This window comes from Vipera berus (genome assembly GCF_964194415.1).
Source record: "Vipera berus genome assembly, chromosome: 11".
Classification (NCBI taxonomy): Eukaryota; Metazoa; Chordata; class Lepidosauria; order Squamata; family Viperidae; genus Vipera; species Vipera berus.
The window spans coordinates 12,026,326-12,052,713 of NC_138214.1; the positions used below are offsets into that span (position 1 = coordinate 12,026,326).

The following is a 26,388-nucleotide window of genomic DNA, read 5'->3' on the forward strand; positions in this document are numbered from 1 at the left end:
CAATCTCTGAATTGTATTTGTGTTATAAATCTTCCATGTTTCCATACATATTTCCATACATATTTCTGTGGAAAGCAGGAAATTAAGGACCTCTTCAGTGCCAGGGAACTTTTTAGAACTTAAGCAAGTCCCCCCAGGAACAATTAAACAGAATTAATTTAAGCAATGTCTGGACAAAATAATTAACCATGTGTTTCAGGAAGTAATTGGAAATCCATGAATGGCAATACGACCCAGATTTGTCCAATAAAAGGAAGCCGAACAGTTGCTCAAAATCCCGCTGTCCTCCATCACAGTGTTTTGCAGGTAGACTCTAGAAACCTTAACTTACAATTTACAATACTGTAACCGTGAACTTTGCTCTGTCAATAAATTTAATTGTACACCCAGAAGACTATTCGGAGTGGATCACTAATTGTTTCTGATAAGCCCCCTAGGTTTACTTCCTGCTTCATTGCAAGTGCTTATTATAAACACAAAAGAGATTTTGTAACTGAGAAATGATTGTTGGAAAGCTACTTTATACCAGATGGATTTCAGGATTTTATGATCTTCTATAGGGATACAGTTTGGGAAATCCGCAAGGCAATTTTATTTCTCCATTTTGAAAGATACGCAGTTATCTGCAGGTTCACCAGTCATTCTACTGAACAGATATTTTGTAAAATAACTTCAGGTAGAATAAGGACAGAGCCCCAACAGGGTGATTCATATCAGGGTCTGGATTTAATTAATCTGATCTAATATTATGCAATAACAAAGTTCTGTGGACGGTATTTTATTTTCTCAAAATAAAACAATACAGGGTTAGCAACCACGAAATCAAGGATTGAAGGGTGTCATTAGCTTGCAGAACTAGGACCAATCTTATGCAAAACAAAAACAAAACCTCCACAGTCATATGATTAAAAAAAAGATTTGATTTGATGAAAAATAACCTGGACAAGGACTTATTACTGGATCTGTAAAGGAACGTTTGTAGACCCCTGAATGGATCTTTGAGATATGTATATAAAGTCAATGTATTTGATCAGGGTTAAAATAAGAACTATCTTTTCAAAAATTCTGGAAACCCTTTTGGACTTTTTGCTAATATTTGGACAGAAATGACAATGATTTTTGGAAATGTGATTGGATAATAGGATGGGGGTTTATGAGTAGAAGGGAATTATATATTTAATTGCTTGGGAGTGGGAAAATATTAATTTGTTTATACCTGTTGCAAGGAAGGTCAGGAGTCATTTTTTTAAATATTCCTTTTTTCTACCCTTTCTCTTTTTTTCTGTTCTTTTTCTGATATTTTTATTTGCATTTTGTATTTGTTCTCTTCTCTTTTTTAATTTCAAACTTTAGTTTGCATTTTAGTATTGTAAAATTTTTCAATAAAAGGTATTTTTAAAAACTAGATTTAATAGTACAAGCGACAAATGTTTAAATAGTTCTAAAAAAATACAATACCAAATGAATGTATTCATTTATTGTAATGTGTTTTAGTTATTCTTGTATCACAGTCACACAGGTTTAACCTGTTACATACCAACAAAAAAGGTAGATATTTTATAAACCATGGTTTATAGTAGTATCACATTTTAATCAGGTTTATGCAAAAAAACTCTTTATTAAACAAATGGTAGCATAAGCCATGTTTTTGAATGCCTTTCATGTCCTTTTTCTTCCTTTGGTAAACTTACTATGTCTTTGATGGAATAAATTGAGGCCAAATAACGAATTCAGAAGAATTTATCAAAATCCAAAATCCTCTTTCAGTATTAGTGTTCCTTCAGATGCAGAAATAGATTTCAAGTTAAACATATTACGGATGATTTATTAATTTCTTTGTCAGAATATAGCGGAAGGCAAGTTTAGCAGGACAGCTGCACAATGTTGCAGCTGCCAAACAAGGCCGTTCAAGTTATCATGGGAAGTTGCTGGCTTAATGATAGTAATTTAAGCAAATATAGAATTCTCAAGGTAGGAAATTGTTTTATAGGGGAGGGGTGGCTGAGTCACTTGATCAGAGATTACCAGATGTTCATAAGCTGGAGAGAAAGAATTTGGAAAATAAGGAACATGAATGTAGGAAGACAGAGAAGCCAAGATATTAATTCATATTAATTCTTTATTCTATTCTATTCCATCCTGTCCTATCCTGTCCTGTCCTGTTCTACCCTACCCTACCCTACCCTACCCTACCCTACCCTACCCTATCCTATCCCTTGTTCTGTTCTCTTCCTTATTCTATTCTATTCTATTCTATCCTACTCTACTCTACTCTACTCTACTCTACTCTACTCTACTCTACTCTACTCTACTCTATTCCACTCCACTCCACTCCACTCCATTGCATTCCATTCCATTGTTTGATCCTTGTCTTTAATAGAATCTCCACATTCAGAGATGATGTGGAACTGGCTCAAGCATGTCATGCCTGTGGTGATAATTTCATGAAACTGGTGGGAGGATCATAGCACTCCAGAATCTAGACTGGAGGTCCTATTCAATTCCAGTTGACCGATTCTTCATCTGGTTCTGTCTTAAGCTCAAGAATGGTTCCCAGACCCCTGTCCTTGAAGAGTGGCCTGACCAATGCAGAATAAACTAAATTATTCCCCCTGATTTAAGAATTTTACATTTGTTAACGCAACCTAGATTAGTAATGTCTCTAGCAATGTTATGTTGTTGACTTACATTCAACTTACAAGCCGTTCCAGAACCATGTTCTGTGCCGCTAGTACTTGCGGTTTTAAGACATGCTATAATATTTTTGCTAGCAGATGCCAAATTTGCTAAAGCAATAAATGTTTTGGGTGGTTATGGCTTTCACAGCAGTGGTTTTAATTAAAAACCTCTCCTGGAGGAGGCTGCATTGTAATCCATTTGGGGAGGAAAAAAACATGTCAAAAGCTCTTCTGAAATGGTTGTTTGATGCTGTTGAATGTTTTCTGGAACAAAAATGTTTGTAAGGAATTAAGCTGCAGCTTTTGACAAGTCTTTTTTCTCAATCCCTCAACCGTTCTTTGGTTCTTGGATTGTTTTTCAGTGATGAATAGGCAGCTGGTTGCCCAGCCTCTCTTGACACCATTCCCACAAACAGGCAGAGGAGCCTCCAAACTAAATTGAACCTTGCCCTCCATTACACCCTCCCTGTCGCACCCAGCTGATCTGACCCACAACCCTTGTTGTTCAGAATGTGTGTTGACCCACTGGCTGAGGTGGGGAAACCTCTAAGGGGCAATTTATGCTAGGCAACCTTGGCCAGCTCCACTCATTTCTTTTTCTTTGTTAAAAATATTTCATAACTAGTGTGTGGTATACCCATTAAAAAAATGTCTTTCCAGTTTTGGGGTTGTTCACTGTTTGAGACCCGGGCTGTGAAAACTCCATCCATTAAATTTATTTCCTTGGAATTTCTCTTGATCCCTTTCTCACTACTTGGAACAAGGTGGGAATTTATTCAGTAGGCTGGCTGCCATTCCAACAGAATTGGAAAATTTCCTATAATTCTAGCAGAAAGCTGCTGTGGCCTTCATTAGACTGATAAAGAAAGAATTCTCAATCTGACAGTTATCTAAGGACATGCAAAAGTCATTCACCCAATGAAAAGACACACCAGCATGACAATGGTAACATCTACTTAGTCTCCCACAAGTATCATGAGTTTTTCAGTGAAAATAACAGGAAGAGGAATAAGAAGAAACGTAATTCCTCTAGTTATTTTTCTTCTTCTAAATAGCTGTAGTTGGTCATCATCTGCCTTCTTGAGTAGCTTTGTCTCATGGCGATGAATAGTTCTTAGTCAACTCAGTCCATCATGAAATAGCATTGACCCAGGGCCAATCCACCTCAATTGACAACTTCAGTGTGCATGCAGGAATGTCAGGATCACTCTGAACCAGTAAATAGAGCAGGAAGCTGTTTTGCAGCATAGCTTCAATGAAACTCTTCAATCAAATCGACAAAGGAAAGAGTCCCTTTGATGATCTACACAGCTACAGTCATTGCAATTCTTAAATGAAAGGATCTATTTTTTTCCCTTTTCCTTTTTTTTTGTCCTTCAGATGTGGGTGTGATTCAGCCCTCCTCTTTTGCCATCAGGCTGCTGAAATATATGGACAGAAGAATCAGCAGTTAAGGCAAAAGTCACTGTGGCTTTTCCAAAGCCTTTGGAGCCTGTCCCTCAGCAAGGTCTCCTAGAAATACTTAGCAATCATAAAGGTAAAGTTAAAGGTTCCCCCGCACATGCGTGCTAGTCGTTTCCAACTCTAGGGGCTGGTGCTTATCTCTGTTTCAAAGCCGAAGAGCCAGCGCTTATCCGAGGATGGTCATGTGGCCGGCATGAGTAAACGCCAAAGGCGCACGGAACGCTGTTACCTTCCCACCGTAGTGGTCCCTATTTTACTACTTGCATTTTTACGTGCTTTTGAACTGCTAGGTTGGCAGAAGCTGGGACGAGTAACAGGCGCTCACTCTGTTACGCGGCACTCGGGATTCGACCCGCCAAACTGCTGACCTTATGATCGACAAGCTCAGCGTCCTAACCCACTGAGCCACCGCAATCATAGATCAGAATAAAAGGAACATTTGGAAGTTTGGGTCCACTTTATTGTATAACTTTGCCTATTTAATGGCATTGCAGTGACTCTATCAAAAGTCAGAATAACTAGAATGATGGCCCTTAGGAATAAGAAGATGTCCAGGGAATGAAATTATGGTTCTTCCATAGCATTTGGTGGACCTTGATGGAAAATAAATAATGGTTGACACAGTAGAGAAAATAAAAATGCCCATTTTATAACTAGGTGTTCATTGGAGAAAAAATAAAGACTTTGCTTGTTTACTACCATCCTTACATAAGGAAAGGATAAAACACAGAGAAATTGTCACAAGACATGAGGACAATTATGAATAAATTATAGTAATAACTAGATGGGACCTCCCCAAGACTTGTTCCATGTTGAATTCTACTCCAGTGCCCAATTCTAACTAGTTTAATACTAAAATTTAGTGCTCTGTAATTTAAAGATTGCATTTATGTCTTGTAGTTTTCAGTCTTTCCTTACCACCCCAGGCTATCTTCCTACCCTTTCCTCCAGTGTCTCTGCCCTAGGATCACAATAAGCAACAAGGGAGACCAACTGCTCTTGACCTCCTGCCCATCGATCCAGTTTTAGATAAGCATTCCAAACAAAAAATGGTTTCTCACTTAGCTTTCGAATTACTGATGTCCCTGGTGTATCCAGCACGGTACATTTCTTTCCCTCCCTTTCCTTCAAACTTGTTTGTTTCATTTGGCTGAATTTTCGTTCCAAGAACATGTGCACAACAATAGCCCAAACGTTGCTTTTCCTCAAAAAAAGAATATTTCTCCAGGTCAAAGTATTTCCCCTTTTAACGCAATCGGCTCCATTCCAACCTCCAGTAATTCGGGGTTCTCCAGGTGTATTAGTAGCCCAATTCCCATTACATGTGGAATTAGAGGGAGCATCCATCTGGGGGGGGGTCAGTTCTGGGCATCAAACGATGGATGATTTCTAGAAGACAGCAAAAAAGATGTAGAAACTCAAGCTCTTTCTTTGGTCAGGTGTGTTTGCTTGGATGTTTTGTAGAATGTAAGTGATCCCAAGTGATTCTACCTGGCAAAAGCCTTTTCCATCACTCATTCCTTAAGAACATAAGAAGAACGTTGTGGGATCAGGAAAACCCATCTTAACCCATCTTAATTCTGCAATGACCAACTAGAGTCCTCTGGGTGCTATTAGACAAGAGGCTCTTCTATCATTATTGCTCCTCTGCAATTACTATTTGAAGGCATGTCACAGAGATGGGACATTGTGTCTTCTAGGCCAAGAGTCCTTGTGGACCTGCTAAGGTAGTTAAGCAAAAACTACCTGTAGACCATTGTTTTTAGGATAAACAATTTAGATATATGTACTTTGAGAAAATACATCTAGAACAGGATTCCCCAACCCCCGGTCCGTGGACTGGCACTAGTCCACGGCATGCCAAAAAACGGGCCACACAATCAAGCAAAGCCCCATCCATGGGATGCAGGCAGCACACAAAACCACACCCCCTCTGGTCCACAGAAAAACCTCTCTCCACGGAACCGGTCCCTGTTGCCCAAAAGATTGGGGACCTCTGATCTAGAAGTTGTGTGTGTTTGTGTGTGTGTGTGTGTGAGAGAGAGAGAGAGAGAGACAGAGACAGAGACAGAGACAGAGAAAGAAAGGAAGGAAGGAAGGGAGGGAGGGAGGGAGGGAGGGAGGGAGGGAAGGAAAGAAAGAAAGAAAAGAAGGAAGGAAGGAAGGAAGGAAGGAAGGAAGGAAGGAAGGAAGGAAGGAAGGAAGGAAGGAAGGAAGGAAGGCCTATTTTGAATAGCTTCATTCGTATCCTTCATGTTTTTTCCTTTCAAGATTAACAACGCTAAATGTAGCTTGCAAAAGGGGTAAGAAGTAGTAAGTCAATGGTCTCTTGTGTTTAAATTTTGTTTTGAAATTAGAGACTAATATTGAAATGGGATGGAACACATAAGGAACTGGCCCAACTGTTCTGCTAAATTCCATCCTCTTATCTGTTGTTGCTTCTCTCTTCTGAATCAAGCAGTTCATCCTAATTCTTAATTCAGTTTATTGGTATCCATAGCTGGGTTTATTATACTTGGTAAACCCTAAATGAGGATTAAGGGGACGACAATGGGATTAAGAACACAGGTGTTACAGTATGTTCACGTAGCATGCTAATGATGATCTAGTTCACGCAACGTATTAAGAAAATGGCTAGGTTTCTTCCATTTACTTCATTTTAGCCCATGTGGTAGAAGTGAGCACATATTTGCAAAATGGAGATAGTCTCCATTTAGGACACAGGTCTGCAACCCGCGGCTCCGGAGCCGCATGCGGCTCTTTCAGCCATCTCCTGCAGCTCCCAGTCCTCTGCCATGTGCAGTTCAAAAAAAAAAGTGGGACTAAAAAAGTTAAACCAATCAATTCAAATATGCAGGGTAGGTGCATATCTCGCCTTGGCTCCACTCTTCAGTCACATTTTTTTGCGGCTCCCAGTTTTTCCTTTTGTGAGGGAACCGGTTCCGAGTGGCTCTTTCACTGTTTCAGGTTGCTGACCCCTGATTTAGGACAACAGCCGAGCTCCAAATTTATGTTGATCAGTTTTAGGTGAATTTTGCCCTATTTTATGACCTGTCTTGCCACAGCTGTTAAGTGACTCCCTGCAGTTCTTCAGTTAGTATGATGCTTGTTCAGTGGATCTGGTTTCTCCATTGACTTTGCTTGTCAAAGGTCACAAAAGGGGATCCCATGACCCTGGGACACAGCAACGGTCATAAATACGAGTCAGTTGCCATGCGTCTGAATTGTGATCGCATGACCCTGGGGCTGCTGCTGTGGTCATAAGTGTGAAAAACGGCCGTAAGTCACTTTTTTTCCAGTGCTGCTGGAACTTTGATTGGTCACTAAATGATCTGTTGTATGTTGAGAACTACCTGTATAACCCATGGATAAAACCTGGGCTGAGTACAGCTCGGAGAAGGACATTTAGAGCAGAGGGGCGATAAGCTATTCTCTCCTCCATCTCTCTTTTCTCTTGAACTTACTTTCTCATCTTGCCTCCAAGCCAGCTTGTTTGCTGCCTAAACCTCTCCCTCTTTGCTAGTGACACATGGTTTCACTTAAGGCGGGCTAAAAGAATTGCAAGTGGTAAGGCTTGCACTTATGCCTGCCAGAATAAGTAACCTCCGCTGTGAACATTAACACTCAGCACTCACAGTTTTATTTGTTTTCCTGGGCATCAGTTTTCCAGCCGCTGCCTTCCAATGTTGATGTTTCCTCTCCGGTAATTAAGAAATTATTTCCTTGTTTAACCTGTCATTCTGCTTCCCAGCCGGGAGGAGTTAACTCTGTGTTATTCCAACTGATAATTGCTTTCATACTGTACTTAATGGGTCGTGGCAAGAATATCATGGCACCCATAGCGATCAACCACCATCAAAAGGGGTCTTCATGCTTTTCCTTCGATATATTTGGATTCTTGGCTTTGCACCCAAGTCAGCTCATTATATTTCCCAGGCACAAACTATTGCCTCTACTACCAGGTTTACCATATGGTTCTTACCAAATGCTCTCCTGAGGGATCTAAAGTTCTGCCCATAAAACCCTAGCATTGGAGCACAAGTTAGATGCTCATGATTGGAAATTCCTTACGGACTTTTCACTACTAAAAAAAAAAAGTGATTTACGGATCTGATCATCAGGGTAGATTATCAAAAGAAGGAAATTATGATGTAATCTGAGAGAGAGAAGGAACATATAAGTGCATTAATTATTTAAATGTAAGAGAGGTGTGCAAAAATAAAGAACTCAGCTTGGAGGAATCACCTTGTGTCATTCTTGGTTTTGGACCCGACATCTCCCTTTCTCTGACCCTGTAATCCCTTAATTCGGGATAGAGTTTGGACCTGACATTAGTCTTGCCAAGTGGAGCATTTTACTCTCTGCATTTACAGTATATTCTGGGGTCTGTTAGGAAGGGGCTGTCTTCACCCTCTTTCTCTCACACGTAATATCTGGGCTGAGTTGCCTCTTGCTCCTCTGGAATGCAGCCTCTCCTTCCTGAGAATCAACTTCCTTACTGCATTCCATCACACACATCTTGGTCTTCCTGGCCGTTGAGTGGGTTGTGTCCTAATAAGGTTCAATAGGTGGCAATGGTCCTGATCCTGTCTGTACCAGTACTCTCTGCCTTATTTGGGAGGAAGACACACAAGCACAATGTCACGTTGGGCTTTCCTGATTTGCAAACTTTCCACAAAGGTTTTACTGTTCTTCTATGATCATTTCTGACTGTTCGACTGTTCTCAGCACTAGGCAGTTTGGACATGTCAAAGTGGAACAGCTGGAAGATATTGGGGCCGTTTATGATTCCAAACAAGAAGTTTCCATAAACTCTACACTCAGGAATGCCAAATCTTTTCTGCAATAAAATATTGCCATGATCGTTTGTTGGCAAGAGCTTCACACGAAAGGTTAAATGATCAGCCAAAGAGGAAAACTGGCTGTCAGATTGTCACACTGCTACTGGATCATCCTGAATAAAAGTGATCTTTGTGTTGCAATCTCACTCACGGAAACGATCCATGGGAAACGTGCAAGGCTAGATCAGGTTGGTTGTTTTTTTTTTTGTTGTTTTTTTTGAGGGGGCTGGGTGGAGTGAGAGAGAGAGCATGCAGCTGTAGGATGGAATAGCCAGGGATTGTTGACCTTGTATACTAAACATCAAGGCTTTAGCCAAATGGAACACTTGTTGAAAATTCGTTTCTGAGATTTAGACTGGCCCACTCTAAAAAGAAAGAATTTTGCCCCAGGCGAGCCAAGCTACTAATTCAGGGGATGGATCTAGCAGAACATTATGGAAACTGCACCCTTTTTTTAAATGATCCTGTCTCTTATTCAGGTTTGCTATCCAAAGAAATATCAGGAGTTAACTCAAAGCAGATCAGATGGTTTGGCTATCTAGCTCAGTATTTTTGATTTCTTAGAGTTTCAGAGAGAGGTCTACCCCACCAACTGCTTCTACTCATATTTTGGAAGGAGGGAGAGAGGAAAAGAACCATCGGGCTGTTCCAACAAACTTGAAGTTTTCTAAATGAAAAACATACTACCGCGCAGGAAAAGTCAGGCATCCATGAGCAGCTTCTTCTTCTTCTTCTTCTTCTTCTTCTTCTTCTTCTTCTTCTTCTTCTTCTTCTTCTTCTTCTTCTTCTTCTTCTTCTTCTTCTTCTTCTTCTTCTTCTTCTTCTTCTTCTTCTTCTCCTTCTCCTTCTCCTCCTCCTCCTCCTCTCCTTCTTCCTTTTCTCCTCCTCCTCCTCCTCCTCTTCTCCTCCTCCTCCTCCTCTTCTCCTCCTCCTCCTCCTCCTCCTCCTCCTCCTCCTCCTCCTTCTTCTTCTTCCTTTTCTCCTCCTCCTCCTCCTCCTCCTCCTCCTCCTCCTCCTCCTCCTCCTCCTCCTCCTCTATTGAAATAGTTTATCGGTCTTGATCAGTGTCTCTCTGTTGACTGCCCCAAGGCAAGATGTGATTTTTCCAAGTGTAAAATTTTTATCTACAATGCTCCTGAAGAAGAGCTCATTCAGGCTGATGTGCCCCATCTTCCTTTCTTCTCAGTCAGTCTGGTCCACAGTAGTACAAATCTATTGTTTCACTTTTTTGGACAAGAGAATTATCAGGGGTCCTTCGTGCTCTCAGAGCTTGGTTGTTTTCTCGCAAACATTTCATTACCCAAGTACTGTAGGTGACACCATCAGTGCTTAGCTAGTTTGGGAATGAAATGTCTGCAAGAAAACGACCAAGCTCAGTGAGTTCCAAGCACCCCTCCTTTCAACCCTGAGATACAAATATTCTCCTTTATTAGGATTATCAGGAGTATTCCTTTTAGCCCTGGTATAAATTCAGAGTAACATAAATGGAGGTTTCTTCCTGAACAGAATTTATTTTGACTGGTCATTCCAAATGGAAGTTACTGTATTAAGAACTGAGGGTCAGTTCAGGGTCATCTGTGTGTTGACTCAATGTCAACAGTCCCTCGTTTGAGAAGAGAAAAACTAACAGCGTAGGACATTTCACAAATGACAGTGCATCACAGGATTTTAAAAGAGGGAGCCAGGAACATGCCAGCCACTGACAGAGAAGGAACTTGCGTGGAAACAGCATTTGTAAAAGGTGAAACGGGCTCGGGTGTTTATGAATGGCCGTCATTTGGCCTTGGAACAGCTTTGCCAATTACCTTGCTGAGAGTGAATCTCTTCATGAGAAAATGCCTTGCAATGAAAGATCTCTTCAGAGTGTAAAACCCAAACCTTCTGCCTTATCCCCACTCCCCCTTCCTTCTTCCCCCCCCACAAGAGTCAGGTTATAAAAGGAAATATACTTTAGGACTGTTGGCTAGATTGCAAAGGGAAAGAAAGGAAAGGAAAGGAAAGGAAAGGAAAGGAAAGGAAAGAAAGAAAGAAAGAAAGAAAGAAAGAAAGAAAGAAAGAGAGAGAGAGAGAGAGGAAGGGAGGGAGGAAGGGACAGAGGGAGGGAGGGAGGAAGAAAAGGAAGGGAAAGGAAAGGAAACAGGAAGGAAGGAAGGAAGGAAGGAAGGAAGGAAGGAAGGAAGGAAGGAAGGAAGGAAGGAAGGATACACCACGTAATGGCATCAAGGAAAGTTTTTATGAAGATGCCAGAAGTTTTGCTTGAAAGAGGCTTTATTTAGTGTGATACAAGCGTTTGTAGTGTGATACAAACTGAATAGTCCCCTCAGACAAGTGCTCTGATTAAATAATGCTCACTGCTTTTCCCTGATTTCCTACAGAAATGTATCAGAAAGGGAAGTATGATCCTGAAGGTTGCGTGCCAAGGCTAGTAATTTTCTTTTACAAGCTTGCTGTGAGCTTATTTGTGTTTCTGCACTAAAAATTGTGCCAGAGAATAGAAACAGGGTGATTGCATTAAAAATATCAGGCAATGTATGCTACATAGTTATGTAAATGAAGGGAAGATGTATGGAAAGCGTCCATACGTTCTCAGATGGCGGAAATGTAATCAGTTACTAACATTTCCACGTTGGGGGGAAAAAATGCAGTAGGGAAAAAATGAACAAGTCCTGCTCTACTAAGTAAAACAATTGAAATAGGCAGGGTTGTGGTTTTTTTTAAATCTATTTGCATTTTAGCTCTAAATATAGCAAAAACACAACAAGAGATTTTATGGAAAGCAGATTTGCATTGTGAAAATTTCAGTCTTCTCTTGCCTTGAAGGCTATAAAAAGTGTGTGTGTGCTTTCCTCATGAAATGTTGAAAATTAGAGTTTGGGGTCTGGGTGAGACCAGTTCTCCCAGCTTAAAACTCAACAGTGCCCGAGGTGGTCTGGTAGAAAAAAGGGAAGAAAGAGAAACTCACATGAATTGGAAATCTATCAATCTCTGGTTAAGCAAGTAATCTTGAATGCTGTCAAGATTATTATTTCTGGAGGTTTTTGGGGTTTTTTGCTGTGGGGGGGGGCTGGATATGAAAAAATAAGCTTAGGCTCAATTTTAGAACAGAATAACAGAATTGGAAGGGACCTTGGAGATCCTCTAGTCCAACCCCCTGCTCAAACAGGAAACACCATATCATTTCAGACAAACAGTTGTCCAATCTCTTCTTAAAAACCTCCAGTGTTGGAGCACCCACAACTTCTGAAGGCAAGTCATTTCTCTGATTAATTGGTGTCACTGTTAAGAAATTTCTCTTTCTTTCTAGGTTGCTTCTCTCCTTGATTAGTTTCCACCCATTGCTTCTTGTCCTGCCTTCTGGTGCTTTGGAAAATAGATTGATCCCCTCTTCTTTGGGGCAGCCCCACAAATATTGGAACGCTGTTGTCATGTCATCTCTAGTCCTTTTTTCCCCACTAGAACAGACAAACCCAATTCCTGCAACCGTTCTTCGTATGTTTTAGCCTCCAGCCCCCTAATTATCTTCTCTGCTCTTCTCTGCACTCTTTCCAGAGTCTCTACATCTTTTTTATTATGTGTTCACCAAAATTGGACGCAGTGTTCCGAATGTGGTCTTACGAAGGCTTTATCAAGTGGTACTCATACTTCATGTGATCTTGATTCCATCTCTCTGTTAGTGCAACCTTAATATCAGAAAGCAACCTCAGATGGTTCTGCCTTTAGATCTCCCCAGATTCGGGGTTTTTCCAATCTTCGGGTTTTGAAGAGGTTGCGCTGGCCAGACAGATCTGGAGCAGAGTTTGGAGATCCCACTAGACCTGGGGGTCTTCAAAAGTGGCCCTTTTATGACTTGTGGACTTCAACTCCCAGAATTCCTCAGCCAGGCAGCGCACTAGACTATCGCCGCCTACTTAAAGAGCAGGTCACAGCTGTGGTTAGGCTTTTGTACAAATACATCTTGTGTGTTTTCATCTCTCTCTGTCCCTCTCCGTCTCTGTCTCTGTCTCTCTCTGTCTCTCTCTGTCACACACACACACACACACACACACACACACACACACACACACACAAAAACACCATAGTGGGGGAGTGTTGCAGAACAACTTTTACCAAAGTTCAGGGCTATCATATTGAGGCTATTAAAAAAAACTAGATGACTACTAAACGCAGCACATAGTTACAAGATGCTTTAACCAGAAAAAGAAAGAAGAGAAACCAATTTTTTCCACCCCTAAAGCAAATGGAAATTTTCTTGCAACCCAGAGTTTTCATTCCTCCTCTACAGCTGTTGTTTGCTGCATTTATTTACAAAGCGGTACAAATTTACTCAGCTATTATCCCATTCTGGGAACCAATTCAGTTCTCCCATAATGCTTTCATTTTTGGAGGGAAGTCAATAAGCAAAGAAGAAAATACTGAAAGTTCCAGATGAGTTTCTTATAAGCACTTTTATAAATACATCCTGACAAAGCCCAGAAAGTAATGATATTTAAATTAAAAATGGGGTCATGTCCTGCTAAGATGTAGAAGGCACGGATGTGTCTTCTGAAATGGGGAAAAGAATCTGAGGGATCCTTGGTGCTCTCTGAGCTTTGGTTATTTTCTTGCAGGCGTTTCATTACCAAACTAGGTAACATCATCAGGGCTAGAAGGGAATGAGGTTGCAGAGAGAAGGAGGAGGAGGAGGAGGAGGAGGAGGAGGAGGAGGAGGAGGAGGAGGAGGTGGAGGAGGAGGAGGAGGAGAACAACGACTGTGGGGTCCTTGTTGCTCTGACCTTGGTTGTTTTCTTGCAGACATTTCATTACCCAAATAGGTAACATCATCAGTACTAGAAGGTAGTGGAGCTTGTGGAAAGGAGGAGGAGGACTGTGGGGCCCTTGGTGCTCTCTGAGCTTGGTTGTTTTCTTGCAGACGTTTCATTACCAAACTAGGTAACATCATCAGGGCTAGAAGGGAATGAGGTTTGCAGAGAGGAGGAGGAGGAGGAGGAGGAGGAGGAGGAGGAGGAGGACGACGACGACGACGACTGTGGGCTCCTTGGTGCTCTCTGAGCTTGGTTGTTTTCTTGCAGACGTTTCATTACCAAACTAGGTAACATCATCAGGGCTAGAAGGGAATGAGGTTTGCAGAGAGGAGGAGGAGGAGGAGGAGGAGGAGGACGACGACGACGACGACGACGACTGTGGGCTCCTTGGTGCTCTCTGAGCTTGGTTGTTTTCTTGCAGACGTTTCATTACCAAACTAGGTAACATCATCAGGGCTAGAAGGGAATGAGGTTTGCAGAGAGGAGGAGGAGGAGGAGGAGGAGGAGGAGGAGGAGGAGGAGGAGGAGGAGGAGGAGGACGACGACGACGACGACTGTGGGCTCCTTGGTGCTCTCTGAGTTTGGTTGTTTTCTTGCAGGCGTTTCATTACCAAACTAGGTAACATCATCAGGGCTAGTGTTATGCGCTGGTTATGTTACCTAGTTGGGTCATGGAATGTCTGCAAGGAAACAATCTCTCATTTCAACCCTGTTCCAAATAGTCTCCTTTTTTTGGAAAAGAATCTTCTTTCTGAGCTCTCTCCAACTAACAATGATCTAAGTAGAAAATTGAAAATATCAGTGTCAGTGGCATAGAATAAACATGGTCAAATAAATATAATTTCATGTTTAGCATGTATTTCAAGGATCTTAGTGTTAATTCCACATGGATACTTTGGAGATTGACAAATTAATGATTAATTTTATTATGGAATATTCAAAACCGAAACAGCTTTCTGTCCATGATCTGACTCCTTTATGAACTTGGGGGCTTTAATTTTTCAGATTTTCAATATCATTGGATTTACCTATTAATTTGGAGGGGGGGAATAGAATTTTTATTTATTCGGTCAACAGATGTATTCTCAAGAACAACTTAAGGCAGCACCCAATTAAAATAAGAACACACTGAAACAGAAACAACAATAAAATATAACAGAACATGAATCATTCTTTCAAAGGCAGTTTAACAATAGAGTCAATCGTGGTGGATAAGTTCACAAATCCTTTGGACCTGGTGCAGGGGCAGAGGGAAAAAAAATCAATTCTTCGAAGTCTTATGAAAGAAAGGTAGGATCAGATCTGGATCAGATCTGAATCTCAGGAAGATTGCTATTCCATAAGATAGGCAAAACAACACAGAAGATACCTCTCTTGGACTCTATTATGCATTGGGATCTGGAGCATGTTCAGATGGCTAGAGATCATTAGATACAGGTGATCCCACAAATAATTTGTCTCTCTTCCTTAAAAGTTCCTAATGGGGAGTTTTGAATGGAAAGCACCTTGAATGGAAAGGAAGCCATTAAGAACAGAATAGAATGGGTGCAATTTGGAGATAACTACAGAGGAACTATTTGGATTTCCTCAAACCTTGGCAGGTATTTTATTCTAATTATGGTTGGAATCCTATTGTATTTCCTGGATTTAAGGCAACCAGATTTAATTGGCTGTTTAAAGTTGCTTCCTATGCCTTGGAAAGATTTAGTGTTTGGAATAATCCTTGTTTTAAAGTTTGTAAATAAAAATGATGGTAAAGGGTTTTTTGGGAGAAGTTGGGCTGAAGACAGACATAGTCCTTTCATTCTTCCTGAATTTTGGCTGGCTTATCACATCTCTATATGTTATTGCTGAGTTTGCATCAAACATGGAACTATAATTTAGCCAACTGCTTTTTTTTTTACTTATGGTGGTGTGCTAGCTATCCTATTTGGTTATGACTGAAGTCATGAGAAAATTGATTTAATTCCATAAGCCATGGTTCCAGTCCAACTACACCCTAGACTCTAGGGCCTAGAGCGTCAGGAATAGCATTATGAAAGAGCTCATGGCTAACTAGTTTCTTGGATTCCTGATTGGGAATATTGTATGCTAGAATATTTTATTGCACTGTCCGTTGGTATATCTTAATTTCATTAGTAGACCTTAAGCTGTATTTTTAGTTGTGAAGTCAAACACCATGACTCAGTTTTCTTCTGGGGCTAAGGACTAGAGGCTAGAGCCAGGGGTAGGCAACCTTGGCTCTCTTATGACTCGTGGACTTCAACTCCCAGAATTCTGGCTCAGGAATTCTGGCAGTTGAAGTCCACGAGTCATAAAAGAGCCAAGGTTGCCTACCCCTGGGCTAGACAGTCACTTGTCACTTCTCATGCTTAAGCGGGGGGCTGGACTAGAAAACCCCCAAGGTCCCTTCCAGCTCTATTCTATTATTACTATGGTTGCCTATATGATCTCTCACCGGTCCAATTGCAATTTTTAACTGTACTTGTTATATACTTTGTTTTGCATTTGTGGGTTTTCAGACATTCTTCTCAAAGGCAAACGCTACTCAGAAAAGCTGTGTCTAGTGTGAAAAAGTCCAAGCCTACTTGATTGGTTTGGTTTGGGTTTGGGTTTGGCTTGCATGCTATTCTACTTCAATTGATTCTGGGAGGCTCAGAGACTAAAGAACAACAAAGAAATAATAAAATACAATAAATTGGACCCAAACAAATGACAAAATTATAAGGTAGCAATCTAGACCACACATCAAAACCTTAAGAATATCACACTAGGGAAGTCTCATCGACCCTATCCCAAGATCTGGGACAGGGGTCTTCAAACCTGGCCCTTTTATGACTTGTGGACGTCAACTCCCAGAATTCCTCAGCCAGTGTGCCTGGCTCAGGAATTCTGGCAGTTGAAGTCCAGAAGTCATAAAAGGGCCAAGTTTGAAGACCCCTGATCTAGGAGAACAGACAGGTTTTCAGTTGTTGACATCCTTTGGGATGTTATTTTTCATTCTGGAGAATAGGTTGCGTAGCTACGTTGGTTTCTTGACATGGTTTCTGCTCATCAGCTTTTGCTACGTTCTTGTTTGGTTGTAATTTGGAATGGCGCTTTGTCACACTTGCTGTCTTTCATTGATCATATTGTAATTTTTTTTGTCACTTGGTCTCAATGAATTCTCATAAAATGTGCCTATCCCCAGGTCCTTGGTTAAGGGCTCAGTAGGTGGATAAAAATGCCCCATCCAGGCTAAACATGTAACTGACTGTAATTTGTGATTTCACCTTGTTGCTTATACAACAATGATACATGAATAGTGTCTGGTGTTACGTTATTTTGTGTTTCAGTCTAAAACTTTTGGGGGGAATTTCTTGATCGGCTCCTCTCCTCGCAAATTGCAACGTACCTCCCCATTTATGTCAAAGAGAAGTCTAGACAGTTAGTCCTGAGACTAAGGTGGTGCAGACCATTATTTGGGTTAAGGGGGAAAGAGCACCACAGACAATTTCAGAACCACACCAATAGCAGGATAGTTTATGCCCTCTCCTCTCTTTTTTAAAGGAACTAAGTTGCCACCCGTAAGGATTTTGTTCAAGTTGAAGAATTACATAACCCTCATTACAGTAAGGAAGAAAATGTGTTTTTAAATGTCTTTTGTTGAAACTGACTGCTTTCAAAAAAAGCGCCGCACGATGGGGTGAGATCCTGTTCCTCGCCCCAGCTCCTGCAAACCTAGTAGTTCTAAAGCACGCAAATGCAAATAGATAAATAGATACCACTTCGGTGAGAAGGTAACAGTGTATATAGCGATACTGACCACATGACTGTGAAAGCATCTTCAGATAATGCTGGCTTCCTCAGCTAAAATAACAAAAACAAAAACTGAGATGAACATCGTCCCCTAGAGTTGGACATGACTGATCAGGGGAAACCTTTACCTCTTCGTGACATCTTCAGTTTGTGCTCCCCCAAACCCTCTAGTTTTTAGCCACTCAGAGTTCTACTTGCTTTACAATTTTCTAAGATGCAAAATAGATCCAGGGAGCCTCCGTGAATCTTGGCCACCCAACGGAAGCAGCAACGACATCAGAGGGTTTAGTTAGCGTGTTGCATCCTGGTTCAGTGTGCTGCACAAATGATCCAACTACAGCTTATTAAATAAACCATAGAAAATCCAACTGTAGCCTAGTGCTAGTAGGTGAAGCTAATCAAAGGTCTCTCAACCTACCTCAGAGGTTGCTATGCTAATATTTGCAGGGAAGAGAGCTCTCATCGCCTGGAGGAAAAATGAACATTGTGAAATGTTCCTTGATAGGCCCGCAGGAAACACAAATCTGCCCCTGTAGGCACTGAGAGGAGTCTCATCTCTTTTATTCTTAAAAACCCGAGGCTGACGGTCCAAAGGAAGCCCACAAGATGTTTACTGAGCTGCTGAAAAGCTCCATGCAACCCGGGAAAGGCTAAATTGAGCCGAGCAGAACCCCACCGAAATCACAAAACTTCTCTGTTGAAGAACGTGGAAGCAGTGAGGAAGGAATGAGTTCACCAACACCAGTGATGTCACTTTGGGTTATTTTTTTGCCATTCAGCTTAGCAAAGTCAAAGCAACAACTGTGGAGCTCACTGGCTTATTCATTCCATCTCTGATTGCAAGCCTCTGTCATGTTTCAGCTTCAGGCCAAGAGTTTCTGAATGGAAGCTTTTTCTGCTCTCCCTGGAATCTAGTCTGTAATAATATAATTAGAGTCACAGTACACAGATTCCCTAGCACAAGGTTGACTGGTGGTTTGGAGATTGAAGGTTAAAGACCTCATCCCTCTGAGCTTTTGGGAGCTTCCTTCAATTCTCCTCTTCTGCATCTGACCATCTGGGGTGAGGTTTTTCTTTCCTTTCATAGGTGCCACCTGACTGATCTAGAGGTCTTTCTACATTCTACACTCCTACAAGCAACTTGCATCTCTCTCTCTCTCTCTCTCTCTCTCTCTCTCTCTCTCTCTCTCTCTCTCTCTCTCTCTCTCTCTCTCTCTCTCTCTCTCTCTCTCTCTCTCTCTCTCTCTCTCTCCTTCCCTCCTTCAAAAACTCTGGGTAAGAAACGTTCTAGATGTTCAATAATCAACCTGGTTGAAGTACTCATGCAGTACTTCAGAATCAATCCAACCACACCATTGTTTAAGCTTGGTGTGTTGTTCAAGCCAGACCATTGTCCAGTGATAGATATGTAACAAGGAAGTCATGGAAAGTCAACCTCGCATGAAGCTGACACCAGGATTAGTCAAAATCGAAAAAAGAAGCTCTCATTTCCTTTTCTGAAAAGAAGGTTCAATTCATTTTCTAAGAATTGAAGAATGAGTTATATTAGCAGCTGGTGGACTCCTCATGGCAAACGAGCTACATATTTATGAATTCAAGACCGCATCCCGGTACTTGCGATGATTCATCTCCAACCTATAGAGGCGTGCATTGCTAACAAACAAAGAATGCTATGAACATTTTTAACGAATTCAGATGGCCTGTCAAGATAGCGATGGATCCTTCTGCATTTTAATGAGCTCTGCCACCAAAGCTGCGGTCAGATTCTTTGTGGGCACATTATGGGACATGCTGAAGGCTTTTATCTATTAATTACACCGTTTCAGTATGATAAAGAAAAGTTGTCATCATTTTAAAAAAAAATGTTTTTTTCAAACGAGAACCACATTCTGGTAAAAACGTCTTGGCTGTGATGCAGAGGACTTTGCATTTCCTCCACTCAGACAGGAATCACCCTTGCAATTCCTATTTGTGTAATTTACTTTTTGCTGTGTAATCTTCCACAATCTACATACCCTGTGGATTTTTCATGCTTACATTAAATTCCGAAAGGAACAGAATGTGCGAAGAAGAGGGCAACAAAAAAGTTTAGGGGACTGGAAGGCTAAAAGAAATGAAGAATGGTTGCAGGATTTGGGTATGTCTAGTTTAAGGAAAAGAAGGGTGATGGGGTGACATGATAGCAGTGTTCCAGTATTTGGGGGACTGCCCCAAAGAACAAAGGGCCAACATGTTCTCCAAAGCACCTGAAAGGCAAGACAAGGAACAATGGGTGGAAACTAACCAAGGAGAGAGAAGCACGTTGAAATTAAGGAGAAACGTCCTGACAGAGAACAATCCACCAGTAAAAGTGGTGGATGCTCCATCACTGGAGGCTTTTAAGAAAAGACAGACTGGGACAGCCACTTGTCTGGAATGGCCTAGGGCAGGGGTCCCCAGTCTTGACAACTTTGTGGACTTCAACTCCCAGAATTCCTTAAGGTCATAAAGTAGGGCCCAACTCACTTGCTTAGCAACAGAAACGTCAGGCTCAATTGTGATCGTAAGTCAGGGACTACCTCCAATTGCTATTTTGCAGGCTACCTGCGTGTGCAGAATTCCTAAATCGCTTGACTCATTATTTTACTTGGCTTTCCTTAACATGCCAGAGGATGTGTCGGGCCTTGCCCATAAATTTGACATGAAGGGAACACCTTAAACAGTGTGGTAGAAATGGGAAGCCTGTGGCATTCTTTTAATCTCCCCCTTTTTTGCTCAACTAATGTTTGCTTTTTTACAGCTGCCTCCAGCATCTGTTTTTCATCTCCCCCCATTGCTTGCATCCACCCAGAGGTATCCCAAATATTACTCACTCCATGGTTCCTCCTCCTCCTCCTCCTCCTCTTCTTTTTTCTAAGGGGGCTTTCAAGTTTTGTCCAGCTGATTTTCAAATAACCTCCTCAGTTTGGTGCTTTCAGATGATTAAAGGATGCCCTAACTTACTTGTGTGCAGACAGGAGAATAAGGGATAAGGTCATCTTCAAATCCTACTGTACTGAAGATAAAAACACTTAAGCAATAGAGAAAGCTAGCATCGTATAGCATAAGGATAGACAATTTTTGAATGACCTAGTACCTCTCGCCATTAGACATGGTGGCTAGGAATTTCATGAAGCGATTGTTAGCGTAGGAATTGGAAAGAGGTTGGTTTGGATTTTCATGCAAATGTGAGTAACTCAAATTTTCCAAATTTGGAAAAATTCATCCAGCATCATTGCTGGATCAGTCCTCTTACTGTTCCACCCGGCTATGCCATGCCGCAGGATGGACATGACTGGCAGGCGGGGCGGGCGGTAGGAGCAAAAGTGACAAGACCAAAGCGGATGCCGGCTAGCACAGCGGAACCGGGATTGGTACAATTAACTATGGGAGAGCGAGAGGCGGGCAGATCTGTGATGCGCTCGATGACTAGGTCATTAGCATCCAAATGACGATAAGAACGAGCGCCTCCAGATACTAGCTCACACTTTGACAAGGTCGACAGCGGTTTGATGAAAGCTCAGTTTTTAAAATAACTATTGTCCCGGAGATCAGTGTCTTTGGCCGTTTCATCTACAGTATCTTGTCTTATCGAATTATAGGCCCAACTTGTTTGCAGCTTCATAAAATGTACAAAAATATCCATATGTTAGAACAGGGTGCATATAAAAAATGGTACAAAACTGGAAAAATACGTTCGTTAACCAAACCCTATGCAAATACATGCCCACAGGCAGAAAAGGCACAGAAAAATGAGCGCCCATTTCCATGCAGACTTTTCGAAATAAATTCAGAGACAGTACAGGAAGGCTGATATTTCAGGTTGAGAACCCCAGTTGATATTATTTTGCTAGCTTTGCTCGTCTCTAATACATGTAATGAAACCACTGTTAGATAGAATATTTATGCTGGTGGAACATCACCCCACTGGTAGAAAAGCCTAGGTGTATTGAATGGGGAAGACTGTCCATTATTTTATTTATTTAATTTATCAAACCCACTAAGACACAGGATCCATTTCTCGAAACATTCAACCTGGAACTGCACCGGTATATTTGCGGGAGAAGAAAGGCATCTATCACTACTTATGGTGACACCGTGGGTATTATGACATCGTAACCTCATGACGCAACTTGTGTCATTTGCGTCATTTGTACAAATGATGTCATGATACGTGTGATAGCCCTTTCTTTCTTCCACCCCGGAGTCCCATGAAGTGAGATTTCCCAGTGAGGCCATTCGACTGAAAGAGCTTTGCCGAAGAAAGCAATAGTAGGTGAGGATCAGAAGTCAAAAGAGGACAGACAGATAAAATGGACATTATATTAGATTGCTTTAAAAAAAACTTAACAGAATAACAGAGTTGGAAGGGACCTTAGAGGTCTTCTAGTCCAGCCCCCTGCTCAAGCAGGAGATCCTTTACCATTTCAGACAAGTGGCTGTCCAGTCTCTTCTTAAAAACCTCCAGTGATGGGGCACCCACAACTTCTGAAGGCAAGGCGTTCCACTGGTTGATTGTTCTCACTGTCAGGAAATTTCTCCTTAGTTCTAGGTTGCTTCCCTCCTTGATTAGTTTCCATCCATTGTTCCTTGTTTTGCCTTCCAGTGCTTTGGAAAACAGGTTGATCTCTTTCCCCCCCGCCACCCCTTTGGGGCAGCCCCTCAAATATTAAAACACTGCTATCATGTCTCCCCTAGTCCTTTTGTTCAACTTAAGGCTGCAGAACAAGCAGCTCACCCAGCACGAACCCAGCTTGCTTGATTACTCTGCAGTTAAACATGTTGTTGGTAGCCACGCCTTTCTTGCCACCCTATGTTTGAATACGCAACAGTTATGGTGAAATACCCAGTTGCAATGTATGGCAGTGAAAGCTGGACCATAAAAAAGGCTGAGCGCCAAAGAATTGAGGCCTTCGAACTATGCTGCTGGAGAAGACTCCTGCGAGTCCCTTGGATTGCAAGGCGATCAAACCGGTCAGTCCTAGAGGAGATCAACCCTGACTGCTCTTTAGAAGGCCAGATCCTGAAGCTGAAACTCAAATACTTTGGCCACCTAATGAGAAGGAAGGACTCACTGGAGAAGAGCCTAATGCTGGGAAAGGTTGAGGGCAAGAGAAGAAGGGGACGACAGAGAATGAGGTGGCTGGATGGAGTCACTGAAGCAGTAGGCGTGAGCTTAAATAGACTCCAGAAGATGGTAGAGGACAGGAAGGCCTGTAGGAACGTTGTCCATGGGGTCGCAATGGGTTGGACACAACTTCGCAGCTAACAACACCGCACTAGCTAATAAGGCCACTAGATGGCGCACTGAACCCAGAAAACAAGCCTTTTTCATGCTTCCTGAGACTGTATTTTTCTGGAATCTTTTTCACGTGTATATATATATAAGTTTCCTTTTACCAAGGGGGAAAAAAACCATTTCAAGGCTATAGGTTGGATCCTTTGAGCAGCTGCACCGTAGTAGTCATTTGCAATGTAATCAGGTTGCAGGATTGAAGCGTCTTCCATCCATTTTTCAGGCAAAATGACACATACTGTATCTCTGTGTACCACTCACTATGCCCTGCATTTGGGGAAAACAGCATATTGGCCTAGGAGTCCTCTGCGGCTTACAAAATTGTAGAAGTTTCTTCGTGGATGGCATAGGTTCTCCTGCTTGAGCAGGGGGCTGGACTAGAAGATCTCCAAGGTCCCTTCCAGCTCTATTCTATTCTAAACAGAGAGTTTACTTAGCGGGTCACCGGAATGTTAGATTGTTGTTACTTTAACCATTCAGTCATGTCCAGTTCTTGGCATGTGTTCTCCATGCTGCCTACATTTTCTTTCAGTGGTTGGATGTTCATTTTTGTATCAGATTTGATATTACCAAGCCAGCATGCTCTTTATTTGCCCTTATTTGTTCTTCTTGTTCCGCTAACCTTTCCTAGCCTCGCTGCCTTCTCCAACGAATTTCCACGCATGACGTGGCCAAAGTAGATGAGAAAAAAATAGTCTTGTGATTTGAGCTTCTAGTTTCTGGTTTTTAGCTAGATTAATACTGTGCTAAAAATTTCTCCTTCGTTCTCCTAGAGGTTCTGTTCCGATACAAAGCAGACTGCTCCTTTTTCAGTCTAATTTTCAGGGAACTTAGATTTTCTTTTGCAGTTCTTTCGGAAAGGAGGAATCTTAAGATTTTTATTTTTAGCGGGAAGGAGGGAAGAGGGCCGCTTCTGTGGGTTTCAGGTTTCTTCTTTCAACCAATGGAACCGCAGAAATTACGTAAAGGGTTCGGTTTTCTGCTGGTCTATCAACAGTCTTGTTGGAGCAGTGGGCTAATGCCTCCTTAAGTAACACCAGCTGCCTGCAATTAGTGCAGGTTCGAGTCCCACCAGGCTCAAGGTTGACTCAGCCTTCCATCCTTCCCAGGTAGGTAAAATGAGGACCCAGATTGTTGGGGGCAATTAAGCTGACTTGGTAATAATGCCACTGGGGTGTGTGTGAAAGCCCTAATAAGCAGGCACATACATAGAATGAAGGCTACTGCTAAGCACATTGGTTTGTGCTTAAATTGTAAGCCGCCCTGAGTCTTCGGAGAAGGGCAGGATATAAATGGGATTAAAATAAAATAAATAAAAATAAATAAACAGTCATTGATGTCTCTCTGAAACACTGAGCTGATCCTTCACGTTGCAACTTTCTGGATTGGTTTTTTTGATACCCCTGTTTATCTCAGACTCCCGGTCCTGGTTGAAGGGCGAACAGTAAGCTGAGTGTCTTTTCCCAAATCACATCCCTTTGCTTCTTCTTCCAACTATTAGCCGAATATAATCTACGAAATAGAAACAAAATTCATGTCCATTTCAATTTGCAAAAAATTTTGCCGAGCCATCAGACTTTGGCACAGATGCTGGTTTATTTGCACAATTACGAGTGCTTTGGACATGTCTGTGCAAACACAGAGCTAGGGAGCTCCCAGGTAAGGAAGTGGGATGGTGTGACAGTAATACTTTGCATCATCACTCCATTTTCAGTCTCCCCGCCACACACACACACCCCTCTTACCTTTGCTTTGAAAGATAATGCTGGGAAATCTTTTCTGACTGATTTAAAACGGCACATTTTATTCCCTGAAAGATATATGGCTCCCTCTTGTGTTTTCTGTAGATCTAGCTGGCATAATACTCTTTCCCCCCCCCCACCTTAAAAAGCAAGTTTTCTAGAAGCTCCTCAACCTTTTGCTTTATATTTCTAGATATTCCAAGCGAATATCCACAGCAGTTTATGTAACAACAAAGTCATTCTAGTCATCGAGGCCTAAAATCAAAGGTTTATTTTCACCTTAAGAGACAACAACAAAATTAAGAGACTTTTGTAAAACAGCCTGACTAGAATCCGCGCGTGAAGCAATCAATGCCTAAGTTTTAAAATAGTATCTAAAATTATACAAAATAGATAACATCTGAAATTATAAATATGTGAGCGTCTAAAATATAGGCAAAGCGCGATAATCTGCAAAATTATCCCCAAACTGATGATATCTGGGATTGCATAGAATAAGCAGGAACTGGGCCTCCAGTAGATCTTAAAGGTTTCTGGGCAAAACCTAGCCCCATGTACTGTGATAAAAGGCTGTTCATTCTAGTAGCAACATCTGGGCAGTGGCCAACTCTTAAAGATCAGGATATCTGCTGATCGGAAGGAGGATAAATCTGGTATGAGCGTCTCTGCAAAAGGATCAATGCAGAAGAACAATGCAGTTTCCACCTCTCCAGGATCACAAGGAGATTTTTATTCTACCTTTGTTATTTTTACAAACAACTCGAGGCAGCAAACATATCTGATACTCCTTCCCCCTCTTATTTCCCCACAGTAATAACCCTGTCAGTTGCATTGGGCTGAGAGAGAATATCTTTCCCAAAGTCATCCAATCGACTTTCGTGCCTAAGGCGGGACTAGGACTCACAGCCTCCTGGTGATTGGCCCAAAGTCAACCATTCAGCTTTCACGTCTAAGACAGAACTAGAACTCACAGCCTCCTGGTGACTGGCCCAAATCTCCCAGCCATCTTTCATCCCAAAGGGGAGATTAGACACCCACATCATTTCCTGGTTTCTTAGCTGACGCCTTAACCACTAGACCAAACTATCTCCCTTACTTTACATTTTAAAGCTTATCTAGTTTGGCATCTTTGAGTGACACAAACGGAAATTTCATTGTGTCCAAATTTGCATTTCAGGTTTTCAGATTCAGGGGAAACCCCCCCCACACACACACACATACACACACACAAAAAATTACAGGAGGGTAGGGTTGCAGGTCTGTGCAAGACAGACTCACAGACCTGGCCACACAGAAAGCTAGCATGAAAACGTAATTTACAAAATACAGTTGGGTGACTTCATCGGCGTTTTGCAATTCTTTTAGATGACAGGTGTCATTTTATTGTGTGTTTTTTTAAAAGAAATCTTGACAGGGAAAAAAAAAGGAATTCTGCCCTCTTTCTGCTCCTCTCACAGAAGTTTGCCTTGAAAGATCTGAAATGTGAGTTCCACCTGCTCTCTGATCTTACCTTATTCAGCTTCTCTGATACTGCGTCCCAGCCCAGTCCGTAAGTGCGAATCAAATCAATAATAATTATAAATTCTGGGTAGTCCTCGATTTACGACAGTTCATTTAGGGATCGTTCAAAGTTACAACGGCACTGAAAAAAAGGCTGCTCAGGACCGTTTTTCCCACTGCATTCCCACTGCAGCATCCCCAGGGTCATGGGATTAAAACTCGGACAGTTGGCAGCTGTTCATATCTATG

The 26,388-nt window shown here is 41.8% G+C and overlaps 1 protein-coding gene across 1 annotated transcript in view; it reads left to right on the forward strand.

Moving 5' to 3' along the window:
- Window positions 1–4,015: 4,015 nt before the first annotated feature.
- Window positions 4,016–26,388, forward strand: part of CYSLTR1 (cysteinyl leukotriene receptor 1) — an 86,039-nt gene continuing 63,666 nt past the window's right edge. The window contains exon 1 of the mRNA XM_081336843.1: window positions 4,016–4,215. The gene's annotated coding sequence lies outside the window, so the exon portion shown is untranslated. The remainder of the gene's footprint in view (window positions 4,216–26,388) is intronic.